The sequence below is a fragment of the Lontra canadensis genome, unplaced genomic scaffold (genome assembly GCF_010015895.1).
Source record: "Lontra canadensis isolate GAN:19392208 unplaced genomic scaffold, GSC_riverotter_1.0 scaffold117, whole genome shotgun sequence".
In the NCBI taxonomy this organism is placed as follows: domain Eukaryota; kingdom Metazoa; phylum Chordata; class Mammalia; order Carnivora; family Mustelidae; genus Lontra; species Lontra canadensis.
The window spans coordinates 959,635-974,853 of record NW_022631111.1 but is presented as its reverse complement, the minus strand read 5'-3'; the positions used below and the strand labels follow the sequence as shown (position 1 = coordinate 974,853).

At 45.4% G+C, this 15,219-nt stretch overlaps 1 non-coding gene across 1 annotated transcript; it reads right to left on the bottom strand.

The window, feature by feature from the left end:
- Positions 1-9,862: 9,862 nt before the first annotated feature.
- On the bottom strand, positions 9,863-9,969 carry LOC116857098. Its single transcript, XR_004380695.1, has one exon. It is a non-coding gene; the product is annotated as a U6 spliceosomal RNA (small nuclear RNA).
- Positions 9,970-15,219: the final 5,250 nt, after the last annotated feature.

Here is a 15,219-nt window from a genome sequence, read left to right as displayed (position 1 = left end):
TAAATGACCATTTTTCCAAAATAAGGTTTGCAAGAGTTGAAAGTGGAGTCGGATGCCAGAGAAGTCTTCGAAGGAGGATTTCCATTCAGCGAGATCTGGTTACCTATTTCATAACAAAGAATAAAGAAAAAATCTTGGGGCTGCAATTCATACACTTTTGGATCTGAAACAATGGGCTCAGTGGGGACACTGGATTTATAACTCTTTGGAGACACTAACTTTACCCACCCGTGCAGGAGCCGTGGATAATTTTAGACAGACAGGCACTGAAAAAAATTCTTGAGATATTAAGGTGCACCAAAAGTCACTTACAGTGGGGTGGTGTTTCATTTGGAATAAATAACACGGGAAAAGCTGTGCCGGCAAAACCCTGTGGTAATATTATTCCAAGAGGAGGATTATTTCAGGAAAAATCAAAGTATATTTTTAAGTCACTTGTGACCCTCTAAGCCAGGGGTTCAAACCCAAGCCCATCATCATAAAAATATTATCATTGAAAACCACAACTGTTGCACTTTCGTTTCAAGTACACTGTGTTTCGGTAACTGGTATGTGTGCATAAACTCAACAAGGGTCTGTAAGGGAATGACCCCATTAATGTGGTGAGTAGCCCGGAATTTCAGGCATATTGTGTCCGTGTGTTTTTCCTCCTAAGGCTGCCGGAGCGAGTCTCACCACTGGATGAAGTGAAGGCCCTGTGACCTGTAAGGAAAAGTCATTCCTGAAATGAGCTGCTCAGCACGAGGGAGAGGGAAAGGTAGTCCCTCAGCTTTACATCCTGGTAGCTGAGCCTAGAAGGGATGGGATTTTTAGAGAAAAAAGCCAGAATTGGTAGGGGCGGAGATTAAAATCCAGGAAGCTGAAGGCATCATGCAGTCCAAAGGGAGAGGTTGAAACTGGATATAGGGGAGACAGCCACAGGATCAGAAATTGGCAGAAAGATCATGAAATTGAGTGTAAGTACAAGGGCAGAATCAGTATAAATTGTTGATTCTGCAGTGGCTCTCTGCGTGCAGAACTGAAATAAAGTTCCTTATATCAGTTTCACAGAGAAACAGACTCTGGGAAGGCAATTTGCATGTAGGACGCTTATGGGGGAAGTAAAGGAAGCAACAGTTGGACAGAGGGAGAAGTTGGACTGAAATGCAGCCCAGCAGAGGTCACAGCCATCCCAAAAGGGAGCCCTGGAGCTCTCTACCACATTCAGAGCTGTCCTTGCTTGAGGCAAGGGGACCAGGCATTTATGATCCCCACTGGCTGACCAATCACAGAGCAGGGCTGCCCCCAAGAGGGACTGTGACCTTGGACACTGCCAACCCTCCCAGCAGCTGGGGAGATGAGCACCTCCACCCTGAGCGGGGATCTGGGTGGTCCACTGCAGCACCAGAGCTACACTCTGCGTCCAATTGGACTGAACACGAATGACATACCTATTTGGATCATTAGTCTGGTTCAAGGGCACAGGGCAAAAGTGGACAACCTCAGCTAAAACGGTAGATTCCACCAAGAAACGGAACCTTCTGTGTACCTTTGGGGGCAAGCATTGTCCCTCATGCTATCTTTTGGGATCCTTAACTGTTTTTCTTCGAAAGAAACCTAGCAAAGTTGCCCCAACTAAGTATAATCAGGCTAAAGCCAATTATGAATATTTTATTCCAATTAAAACTACTGATCATTGTCCATAGCAGAAGAGAATAACTAACAAACAAGGAATCAAGATTTTCTTCTTGCATCTTTATTTCAGATGAAATCTCTAGGAAGTTACCAGTTGGCAACAGACTGTTAAAGGACCTATGTATCCAAATTCACACTTATTTATGGAAATGTTAATTAGTTACTTATTTCCATGGTTACAAAGGCCTTTACTAGGCAGCAAATATAAAGCAAAATAAATATATATTTATTTGCTATATTTAAAGCAAATAAAATATAAAGCAAATATATTTGCTTTATTTAAAGCAAACTTTAAAGTTTGACAACAAAAGTGTACTTCCCTTTAAGACTGTGGGCCCTGTTCCCCCACACTCATGACTGATCTCTCTCACTCTGTTTTGCCTTTTTTTTTAATCCAGCATTTGCTTCCAGCTACCATCCTATATTGTTTGATTTTGTCTTTTTTTAAGATTTTATGTATTTATTTGTGAGAGAGTGAGAGAGGGAAAGCACAAGCAGGAGGAGCAGCAGGCAGAGGGAGAAACAGGATCCCTGCTGAGCAAGGAGCCCGGATGCGGGGCTCAATCCCAGGACCCCGAGATCATGACCTGAGCTGAAGGCAGACGCTTAACTCACTGAGCCACCCAGGCGTCCCTACCATACTATACGTTTACTCATTTACTGTCTATTCTGTTCCCCTAAAATTGTAATCTCTACGAAGGTAGAGATCCATGTCTTTATGTTCACCGATATACACCCAGTGCCAAGAACATCGCTTGGACAAGCAGTCAGCCCTCAGATAATATTTACCGAATACAGAAATGAACTCTTTGCCATTGTTCGCCCTGCTCGGGATGTCCTTGTTCTGTCTTCCACCAGACATGTGTTTGTTCTCAACACAGTAGACGTGAAGTTGAGCTGGAGACAACAAAGGAACCATCTTTCAGAGCCAAAGAAACTGTGTCGAGAGCAAACGCATATCTGTGCCCACAGCACATTCAGACAGAGTGGCAGGACTGTGATGAGCCTAGAGCACCCTCAGAATCTTGTTCTCTCACTGCCATTGTCTTCCGACCCTCAGCTGTAAGTCCACCTTCTACCCCACTGGGGTCTAGAAAGGACGCATGGTCTCCTTCTGGGCCGGCAGGGAGATTGATGTTTTCCATATGTGCTGTCCCTCAGACTTCTGACTTCCACTCTTATGACTACATCTTTAATGTTCCCATTTTTAATGGGTTTAAGCTTCCAGATCTCCCTGCTCTAGCCTGAGAAATCTTACAGAGTGGGAACTACTCCTCTGCTGCCTCCTGAGCAGGGGTGAAAATAGGCCCAGATAGCCCCAGGGCAATATGCATTCCTCCATCAAGTGTCTCCACTTGGGACAGTCCTCACTTGAGGGGAAACAAGTCAATGGCTCACCAAACCAACTGGTAAACCATGAAAAGAGACGGCCTATCAGCCACTACTCTGCCTCTCCTGTACTGTAGGAACACAATGACCCTTCCTCTCTTCCTCCTTTCCTCCCTCCTCTCCTCCCCTTTCCCTTCCTTCCTCACCCCTACCTACAACAGAACAAGTACCCTTTTACAGTTAGAACAAATGTTGTCTTGCTGAGGGGAAGGCTGATAGATTTGTCTGTCATACCTTGCGTTCAATTGTGTGAGTGTGAGTGCACACTCAGCCAGTTAGCAGTGAAAAATATGTTGCTTTTCTTTTTTTTTTCTTTTAAGATTTTTATTTATTTATTTATTTATTTATTTATTTATTTATTTGACAGAGAGAAAGAGATCACAAGTAGGCAGAGAGGCAGGCAGAGAGAGAAGGGGGAAGCAGCTCCCTGCTGAACAGAGAGCCCGATAAGGGGAGCCTGGGTGGCTCAGTGGGTTAAAGCCTCTGCCTTCGGCTCAGGTCATGATCAAGGGTCCTGGGATCGAGCCCCGCATCGGGCTCTCTGCTCAGGAGCCTGCTTCCTCCTCTCTCTCTGCCTGCTCCTCTGCCTACTTGCGATCTGTCAAATAAATAAGTAAAATCTTGAAAAAAATAAGAAAAAGAAAGCCCGATGCAGGGCTCGATCCCGGGACCCTGAGCTGAAGGCAGAGGTTTAACCCACTAAGTCACCCAGGTGCCCCAAAATGTTGCTTTTCATAGAGTTTTTGTGTTTTCCTGACTTGGCAGGTCCACCTAATCGGAGTGGGAAGAGAACCCTGACATTGTGGGGGAAATAATACCTCAGGTGTAACCTGCAGCAAAACTGGCTTAAAGGTGTTTAAAGGCAAGGGGAACAATTTGCGAACTTGCAAAACACTGGGGTTTACAATTTCACCACAAAAGATAAACATTTGTTTAAGTCAACCTGTAAGCCTAGTGTGGAGGTATGCATGTGGGAAATGTTGACAATGCAGACAAGGCCAAGAGGTGTGAAATTTAAGCACATTATCACTCACTGTCAGATGCTAATGACTCTCGTCAAGGTGGAAGAGATTAGTTTAAATGCAAAAATGATTATCCTTGGCAACGGAAGTGCAAGTGAGATCTTCGCCAATTATTTGGGCTCTTGTTTTTCCTGACAATACTACTCATTAGTTTTTGGCTCTGATGTGCATGTTAGAACGGAGATTCCTTGTGCCCCTCTAGATGACTACAGCTGAAGCCATATTCCCATCCAGAACATGCATATTTCCCAATACCCGTGAACACATACAGCATGGGAAGGGAGGGATACAGTGTGTAAATTCCCTGACCTGTGGAAATGTACCAAGTCCAAACACCTATCAAGAGGTAGAATAAGAGTAAACTCACTTATAAACTCACTCACTTATTTCGCAGAAATCTCTCATATAAAATGATGTCATATTTGACCAACTGAAGGAAAATCCAGGTGGGGAGGGGGACGTTAACGCCATGGATTAAAGGCCACTTTTTTTCTTAAAAAAAAAAAAAAAAGTAAAGAAGGTTAAACTAATTTACTGCTAGTATTTATCATCTATGGAGTTGTTCCCATAATGAGTACAATAAAATTGAATGTACTGTCATCTTTATTGGGATGAAGGTTACATTCATAAGCTCTGCTTGTTTTAATAGGTTTATTGTACAGTTGTAGACAAGTGCTATTGCACTGGGATGGATATGCTTTGAATATTTTTATAATTGTGGATAGTATAAAAGTCATTTTCTGTTAGATTGCACAAATCCATTACATTAGGAGAAGGATACATTATTGTAACAGGATTAATGTGCAACACATAAACATAATCAGTAATATTCTGTTTGATAAATTATCTCATTTTAATCGGAATGTAAAGAGATTTCGGGATAGTTTCTCCTTTGATTTGCATAATTGTATTGCAGACAGGCAAATTGCATTATATTCTTCATTAACAATAGATGGCTTGTATAACTATTGTATTTTTGAAGGCACTGCTCTTAGATTCATCCTGCAATTTGTCATTTCCTGACGTTGCTGGGGAGCTTAGCTGGGAGAGAATAGAACCTAAAAAAGATTACTTGATTTTCGCTGAGTCCAGTAATATCTTGGCATCCGATTGCAGCGCGGTTATGCTATTGTTTGTTTTAACAAATTGCAACCCAGTGGCAAAGAACTTCTTTTAAAAATCTTCTAATTCGAGGACAATTCAGCCCTTATAGATTTTCACAGCAAAACGTCAGCCCTTCGAACAAACTCCACGTATAAAAATGTGAATTAAAATTAAATTAGAACCATACGATTGATTTTCTGTTTTTACTATGGTAAATTCTCTCTCCGACGGAACTTCCTTTCCTCTCCCCAGCCCAGACAAAAGCTAACAAGTTGCCCGATGCTCTGAATATTCTTCAGGGACGCTCGGTGTTTACAGTCACTCAGCAGAGATTATCACAGCTCCTGTCCTAATGCTAGCTAACGACGGCTGTCAGCAGCCCTTAAAAGGCGCAGTTCGGCCCCAGGCCGCATTTCACCAGGTCTGACACCCTTGGCACCAGGGGCCTGAAAGAGACGCCCTTTCTATGATACCCTGTTAGGCCAGGCCCTGCCCTCCTGGCAGCCCCCAACTCTCTGTTGGGAGGGAGTCCTGGTGAGGCAGACCCTGGCAAGGAGGGGGGACACACACTCCGGGAGCCAAGTCCCCACAGGCAGTGCCACACCCAGCCCAGACCTGCACCCACAGCAGGAGCAGCACACATGCGCGTTGCATAAATGAAGGAATAAATGGGTGAGTGAATGGAGACGTGGATCCCATCAAAATTTCCAGTGTTTCTGGATCAAAAAATTAAAAAAAGAAAAGCTTTCACATTAAAAGCAAATTTTATATCTACCACATTCTCCACCAAATTGAAAATACAACGCCCCATGAACAATCCCTTAATAAGTTCCATTGGCTTTACCTGTGCTAAGCACCTAAAAGTTTCCAAAGCACCTTGACCTTGATTTCATCTGAATCTCAAAAGCCTTCACAGAAGGTAGAACCAAACAAACCCTATTAAAAAACTAGGGTTGCCTGGAGAGAGGTGGGGTCCAGGGAGGGACCCCGGAGGGATTATAAAGTTGCTTCCTTATTGTCCTTACCACACCCCTCCCACCACCACCACTGGCTGCTGTGCTCTGCCCCCAGGCCAGCTCCCTCCCTTCCCCCTACTTCCCACCTCCCACGTTGCCTTGGGCCCCTGCCTCCTCACTGGTGTCTATCACTCTGCACTTGAGGGTGGGAGCCCTCTTCCTTCTCCCCCACCCCCGCCCCGTCCTATATTCTGCACTTTTACAGGGATCCCACACTTAGTTGTCTGTGCCCCTTAAAGCTGTATCTTTAATTGCAGGTTTATTTTAATTTGTAAACCTTTTGCTCCTCTGTAACAACCACCAAGGTGAGTGGCTCAAGGGTGAGTTCAAAAGACACCCATTCTATCAGGAATCACTGCTCCCCGTCCAGTTCTCAGATTGTGAGTCCAGAATGTTCCTGAGTCAGACTCCTCCTTCTACCATGGTGGGTTCTAATCCAAGATTCTGTGGTCTCTGCTGAGAGCTAGCTTCTGGATGTATTCTCACCCCTCCTCTCTGACATGCGTGGACTGTCCTCATTATTTCTAAGGAGCTTCTAGCCCCCATGCAATGAATTCAGCAGATAAAATACTGCTGGAGGGAGGAGATGCATCACTCTGCAAGCCCAGTGTTGCATGCTTGCTTCCACTCGGGCCCTGGGCCTTCCTCAGTCCTCACTGTCAAATGTTCACAATCTCTACAAAAATTTTGCCTGTGAGCTTTTCAATGGAATCATCCCACAGAACCAGAGGATCTGAGCTTGCACCTGCTGTGCAGACTGAGTTGTCTGCTGGGAGTCAGGCATTATTGGGCTTGCACGGGGAACCAGGAGGCATGCTCTGGAGGAACCGATGCCAAGGAGGCTTAGTGCATGGGCACACCTGGAAGGAGAGAAGAGAGAGATTGTGCCCATCTCCCAAGCAGTCCTATGTGGAAAGGAGCTGGAGGCAGAAAGTGAAAAGATGCTCTTGTGAGCAGCAAGGCCACGGGAGCGCAGGATGGGGCCAAGGGTGGTCCAGAGCTGAGCACATCGGAGCATCTCCACTTGGACAAGGGGAGCTACAGAATCACAGAAAATCAGATATGTGGATAAGCTCTCCCCATTCTCTCACTTTAGAGGTTTCAAATGCACCTATGCTGTTGCAACAGTCCCCCGCTCCTCCCTTTGCTCTGACTCTTGTCTCCCCACACGCTGTCTCCCTGGAAAATTTTTCATCCACTCAGAATAAACTCAGGGGATTCACTGCCCTGTGACCCCTTCTGTCATCTGTCATCAGGAGCGACAGCCTGTTCCCGTTGCTGGCAAGCCTCTCCTGTGGCATTTGTCACAGTAGGCTCACATGGCCGGCCATTGCTCTTCAACCTGCCTCCCCTTCCAGGCCCATAGAGGAGATTGTGCCACCTTTATACCACAGAGCCTGGTACAGGACCTGGTACAGAGCCTGGTACAGGGTGGGAGCTGGCAAACATATGCAATGACCAGTGTCCTTATCAGAAGGAGGCAGAGGGACATTTGGAACAGAAGAGGGAGAAGGGGATGTGATGATAGAATCAGGGAGAGAAAAGGTGAGGTGACGTAAAGCCACAAGCCCAGGAATGAGGATAGCCTCCAGAAGCTGGGAAAGTCAAGCAAATAGTCATCGCTTACAGCTTCCCGAGGGAACACGGCCCTGGTGATGCCTTGATTTGGGGTCACTGAGACTCATTTCAGACTTCTAGCCTCTAGTATTATTGCAAAAGAACAAATGCGTGCTATCTTAAGCTACCAAGGTTGGGTTCATTTGTTATAGCAACAATGGGAAGCTAATACAATGTGTTAAAATATTGACCTCATACATTTAGTTCTGAGTTTCCCTCCATGTACATACTACACTCACTGTTCCAGCTTGCCTGAAAACCCCAGGAGCTGAGTTCTGTCCTTCCCTTTGTCCACAAACACTTTGCAGCCTGCTCTGCATCACCTCTGGTGCCTTTGCCTCTGGCCATCTGCCCCTGCCAACAAGCAAGTTCGAAAAGGGCTGGTTCTCTGGGGCCAACGCATGTGCTGATGTGTCTCGTCTGGCTGCCTATGGACATCAAGTGCAAGCCCAGCTGATAAGAAGCAGCCCAGCCCCCTGCACCACCAGCAGGAATGCAAACCCCCAAGTGTGTGGCTGCAGCTCTCTGGGTGATCTGGGAGTGTAGCTGGGGACCACATGGAATGTCAGCTGGGGTCAATGGCCAGTATAAAAGGAAGACCCGATTTTATTACAGGACTAGTCCTAGGCAGAACCCAGGGAGGAGAGATTGCAGGAAAGCCTCCTGAAAGCCCCAAAACTCCCAGTTCTCGCCTCTGTTCACCCCTCACTATGCCAGAATGATCACCATTTGTTCACTCATGCAACAAGTAGATGCTGGGCACCTCCTAGGTCTTAGGCATCATGCTCAGAATTAGGGTCCATGGAAAAAGAAACTGAAGCCTACTAGATGTCCACACTCTAGATGGGGAGCTATACCTACAAGCAAAACACAAAGGCACACACACATGTGGACACACAAGACGTAGACTGTGGGCTAAGCAATTTAGGGGTAAATGTGTAAGTGACCGTGGAACACCACCCAGGTGAGGGGAGGCGGATTTCCCCCCAGAGCAGAGGACATTTAAGTCAGACAATAAAGGGTGAACAGTGGTTTTAAGGTAAGGGGTGGAGAGACCTCTTCATGAAGGGGATGAGCATGAGCCAAGGCACAGGGATGAAAGGGTATGGTGTGTGAGGGAAGGCCCTTATAGTTTCATGTGGCTCAGGGATGAGGAGACCTGAGAGAAAGGATGGGGCACAGTGTTCAGTGTTCGAGCTCCAGCTTGACTGTTTCCCAGTGGTATAATTTTGGGCAAGTGACTTCATCTCTGTGCCTCAGTCTCCTTATCTATTAAAGTAACATAATGATATCTCCCTCACATGCTGCTGTGAGGTTAGTGTGAGTTCATACATGTAAAGGGCTGAGCACCGTCCCTGGTAAGTAGGAAGTTGGCTCTCATTACACATTGGCTATTAGCCTCATTACCAGTCTTTTTTTTTTTTTTAACATTTTATTTATTTATTTGAAAGAGAGAGAGAGAGCATGTGTGCAGAAGAAGGGGAGAGGGAAAGAGAAGCAGACTCCCCGATGAGCAGGGAGCCCCCATCCCAGGACCCTGAGATCATGACCTGAGCCAAAGGCAGAGGCTTAACCAACTAAGCCACCCAGAGGCCCTCATGTTAGGTCTTGTATGTTATCATGACAGAAATGACAATGACTGATCTAGAGCCATATTTTATACTTTACAGAGTTCCTTACAAAGGACATTGTATTTAATCTTCATGATGACTCCAGGAGATTGGTATTTTTTTTCCTATTTTTGTGGGTGAGAGAATTAAAATGAAGATCAAGGGACTGGTCCAAGGTCACACAGATTTTGCATGGCAAACTGGAATGGGAAAGGATGTCTCTGGTTCAAACGTGTGGCTCATACCTATTACGCTCCATGGAACTTTATCCTACTTGTAGGCACTGCAGGGCTCAGGGGCTTTCTAAGTAGGAAAGCAAAGTGTCAGAATTGTTTTTTAGAAAGGACACCCTAAAAACACAACCAGATAACAAACATAAAAATGCTCAAATCCACCAATAACCAGAAAAACAAGATGCTATTAATTTTCTTTTAATGTAGAATGCTTCACAAATTTGCATGTCATCCTTGCCCTGGGGCCATGCTAATCTTCTCTGTATCCTTCCAATTTTAGTGTATGTACTGCCAAAGTGAGCATAAGACTCTACTAATTTTTAAATAAAAATACCCAGCGCTGGTAAAGGTATGATATAACAGGAAGCTTCATAAATGTCTTGTGCATAAGACACTCGGTATCACCCTTCTGCGAAACAATTTTGTGTTATGTTCCAAAGACCTGTAAAAGAACCAGATGTTTGAAAAACCAAAGGAATAAACAAACAAACAAAAAGCAGAAACAGACCCATAAATACAGAGAACAAACTGATGGTCCCCAGAGGGGAGGACGTGGGGGATGAGCAGAATGGGTGAAGGGGAGTGAGAGGTACAGACTTCCAGTTATGGGATGGATAAGTAACAGTGATGAAAGGTACAGCACAGGGAATATGGTCAATAGTTTCGTAATAAGGTTGTATGGGGACAGATGGGGGCTACAATGGTGGTGAGCCCCGGATAACATATAGACTCGTGAAATCACAAGTACTTGTGCTGTACACCTGAAAGTAATGTAATATGTGTCAAGTATACTTTGATAAAATAAATACATAAATGAGTAAATAAATAACCCAGATGTTTAAATTTATAATGCTACTATTAAGACTTAATCCTTAGAAGAAATCCAAAATTTGAGAAAGCTTTATGTATGAAGTTGTTTATAATAGCAGTAAGTGTCAGAAAAAAACAGTAAGTAAGTAAGAACATCCATATCACAGATGCTTTTGAAATCATCTTAAGTTGGGGCCCTCTGGGTGGCTCAGTTGGTTAAGCATCTGCCTTCAGCTCAGATCATGATCCTAGGGTCCTGGGCTCGAGCCCTGCATCAGGTTCCTTGCTCAGTGGGGAATCTGCCTCCCTCTCCCTCTCCCTCTGCCTGTGGCTCCTCCTGTTTGTTCTCTCTTTCTCTCTAATAAAAAAAAAAAAAAAAAAAAATCTTAAAAAAAAAAAAAGAAATTACCTTAAGTAAAAAATAATCATGAATAAAAGCACTGGTTAATGTAGTACCATCTGAACCGTATAAAAATAGGAACAGGAAAAGAAGTTAGAATATGAACCGTGGTAGTCTTTTTTGAATAATTGGATTTTTTTTTCTTCTCCTATCTTCACTATTTTTCTAAGAGTCTGTGTCTTATGTACATATTACTTCTTTAATTAGGAAGAATAATTTTATTTCAAAATTGAGAAAAACTTCACCACAGATATTTACTTCTTTCAGTGACAAGAAGGATTTCCAAAAATTTTCAACCAGCTCTTAGGTCGACTCCCAGTATGGCAGACAGATAATAGGAAAGCAGGTGTGGATCAAGTAGGCATAGGGGGCCCAGCAGCCTTGTCCCCCAGCCCAGCCAGAGGCATCCCAGGGCAAAAAATAAAAAGCAGCCATGAAAGCAGCTCCCTGGTTTCATAGCCAGCTCATGTTCTCTCTCTCCAGGTGGGCCCTGGGAGCTATTACTGTCTCTGGGTCTGGCTCAGTGCACCAGGCTGTGGGCATGAGCACAACACTCTGGGTGGAGAGATAAGGATGGGATTCAGAAGCTCTGGAGCCCAGGACAAGCACAAAAACTGTATCGACTTCCCCAGCATGCAGTCACCTTGTGAGGTTCTAGGAACCCATCCTGCCAGCTCCAGCCATGGCTTGACCCCTTGGAGTCAGATGGCCAGTGTGGCTCTCATGCTCTTCAACTTAGCAGTTGTGGCCTGAAGAGAACAGGCATCAGATAGCACAGTCCTGGACCCAGCCATGACAGCGAGGGCTGACTGCTTCCAGCCACGCGTCTGGCTCTCTGTAACATCCCAAGATTCGAATCGACGGGGCTTTTGAAAAACCTAACTTTCATCCAAAGAGCTGTTTGTGTTCTTTTTTTCCTCCATCCCCTGCCCAGTTGAGTCCTACCGCATTCCTCTCTCTAAATGTGAGAGAAAGATTTCTACTATGCGGGTGCTGCTCAAGCAAGGGCGAAAACAAGATTGCCTAGTGCTTTTGTAAACCACTTGCCTCCCTCACGTTATAGCAACTGCTCTTAGAAAGAGAATTAGTCCAAATAACAGTTTTCCTGTGGCATTAATGTTTCTACAGTAAGCCACGCATGAGGCGTGCTCAGCCTGGTGAATTTTCTATCAGTTCTGGGAGTTACACATTTTAACCCAAATAAATATATTTGGCTCAGTATCAAATGAAAAAAAAAATCATTCTTAAGCTTTTCCTTTCTTTCTTCTGCAAGAGCCAATGAACTTCACACACAGAAAAGGGCATCTACTCCATGCCCAACTCCCAATGTCTTTCACCTGAGATTAATTTAATTTCAGGGACCTCAAATAATTAAACCTAAATGAAGGTATTAACTGTGAGGGAAATAGAAAGTTCAAGTCTTCGACTCTTCTGGCTGTCGCAAAGGCCTCCGTATGATACAAAGGTGCAGACCCAAGCCCCCCAGGTCCATCCATCTTGTTTTCGTGCAAAGGGCAGCCCTAAAGACAGTCCGTCTTTTCCTGCCAAGGCTTTTAGGCTCCATGGCACCAATGGCACAGGGCTAACCATCCTTAGGACAAAAGAAACAAGTCAAGAATCACGTCTTTCTCGAGAAGCCCAGTTAAATGAAACTACATGGGAACTGACCCAGATTTTCTTCCTCTCACACTTTTTCTTACTTCCTGTGGCACCAACCACCAGATGAATGACTCCAGACACCCAGTCCCGCCCCTCATGATGGCACTTCTTGCTAGAAAAAGCCTTCGGGGACTTACAGCATCCGTCTAGACTTCTTAGCGTGGTTTGTGAGTCCTAGTTTGATAATAATCCTCAAAATTATAATACAAGTAGCTGGCACTTACTGAAACATCTCTCATGTGCCAGGCATTTGTGGAATATTATTTTATGTAACATTATCCTCATGACAACCCCAGGATGAAGGTTTTATGATCTCCATTTTATGAAAAGAAAAGCAAGCCCAATATGGTAAACGGTCTGACCTCTGATAAATGGCGGGGACAGGGTTCAAGCCCAGGCTACTCTGACTCCAGGAATCCTCCCTTTTCACCACCTGGCTATTCAGTTGGAGCGCATGGAGGGGCAGTTCAGGGGAGGGAAGAGGCAGGGGGAGGAGGAGCGAGAATCAGGATATGTCTTTCTTCTCCATCAGCCCTGAGCAAGAACAATGCGAGTGAAATGTAGTATTTCATTTTATCATGCAATGAGCATAATTAGGAAACAATGAGGAATGACAACTAATAATGAACCTTGTTTCTTCCTAATTAAAATTTAACGATTGTATTTCTGCCATTATTGCCCAGAGCAGCAGCGTAAGCTGTGCGGTAACAAGGCCAACTCGGAAAGGAGGCAGCCCGACTTCACAGATGGCTCAGCATAGCCCTGCCCAGGCATGCCAACAAGGTACCTCTCCACAAGTGGCTGCTGGCTGCCCTCGTGGTCCAGCCACACCGGGCAAAATAATCCGGACGGTCAGAAGAAACAGTGGTTTCCTAATCACCGTAATAAACAACTGGCATCTTGTAATTCTGTGAATACAGTGGGGAAAGGACAGGTTCTGGTGACAGACAAAGCTAGGTTTAAATATACGGACCCAGCCAACTGCTTGCTGTGTGATCTCAGGCAAACTGATTAGCCTCTCTGAGTCAGTTTCTCCATCTGTGAGTGAGCAGGAAATGCCTTGGGTGGTGCCGTTGTGAGCCGTAAATGATGTAAGAGAACCATGGTGCCAGACTCTCCACGTGGTGGCAATCATCGTCGGAGGCTCCCCAAAACCTTTGGATATTGCCTGCATTCTAATCCTTCACGTAAAACCTACCGTCCATCAGAGACCAACCAAAACTACATTTCTCATTCTCGCACACTAGTGATCAGAATATAAATGGATATGACTTCTTACAGGCAATAGTTTACGTATGGACATGCTTGGTAGTCCAGCAATGCCATTGCTAGAGATTTATCTGAGGAAATAGTCATGGATATAAGTAAATAAGTAAAATTTAACTATAAGGATATTTGTTTAACTATTCTTTGGGATATTAAATACAATAAAAAAACTTTTACATGTTAAACAAACAAACAAACAAACAAAAACAACCTACATTTCCCAGCTTCCATTGCCCGGAAGGGCAAACTCGCTGTTTAACTGGGCAGTTCAGAGGGCTTAGCAGAGTTACAGGGTGGATGAGGCGGAGCCTGAGTCATGTTTTGCGGGTTCAGAGGGCCGTGGCCTGGCTGTGGAGGAGATGGTGAAGGTGGCCAGTTCCTGACGATGGCAGTGGTGGCAGCTTCTTTGGTAAGCGGTTCTGCCGGAAGTGCTGGGAGTTCCTCCATAAAGGCCTGCCTAGAATCTGTTTCTTCAGTTGGCAATGATTCTCTGCATTTTCTCTACCCACAAGTGTATCCCTTCCCGCTTAAACAGGCCAGTGGACAGTGTTATCTGCAATTTAGAGCCCTGACCCAGAGGCGGTGACAAGGCAACACCATGGAGTCCTGTTGATGAAAGAGGAGGAAGGGAGGACAAGAAGATGCCTGAGAGGCCACTGTGACAATCCATGTTGGAGGGACGAGGGCCCAGACCGAGAAACCCGACAGATATTTCTTAGGGGTCACCTGCCTACATGTCTCTTGAATCTTGTGTCTTCCCTGCAACAGCCAGCGGCTCAGACTAGGGGTCACAGTTCCCTACAAGACAAGGACCGTCGCTCCCACTGAATCTGCCTGACTCCAGGCTCACACCCTCTCCTGCTGCTAGCGCAATCTTCCAAAGGGGCGGTCACTTCACCTCCTCTGCTAAAAAGGTCTTCCGTAGCTTCTTTTGTCTTAAGCGCAAAGTCAGAATTCCTTATCATGGCCAATAAGAACCTTCTTGGTCTGCAGTCTCCTCCCTTCCCACTCCCCGACCCCCGCTCCTCTGACATGGCACACTGACCCACACTTCCACACGTACACACTTCTTCACCTGTCCCCACCCAACCCTTTGAGGAAAACACTCTACCAGGACCTCCGCCTTCCCACTCCCCACCTTCCTGTACCTGGTTAACTCCTATTTGCTTCCTTGGGAGGCCATCTCTGTCCTCCAGGCAAAGTTGAATCTTCTATAACACTCGGCCCCTCCTCTTTCATTGTCCCCAGAGCACTTGTCTAACATCTGTGCCCTGAATATCTGTGCTACCCTTCCATCCTCTACATTGTTCCCAGCACCCCTGAGTCTGGATGGAGATGTGGGGCTGCATTAGCACAACACAAGAGAGTCACATTTTAGAGCTAAAACAATTCACATGTGTATGGGCCTTCTCCAGGCTC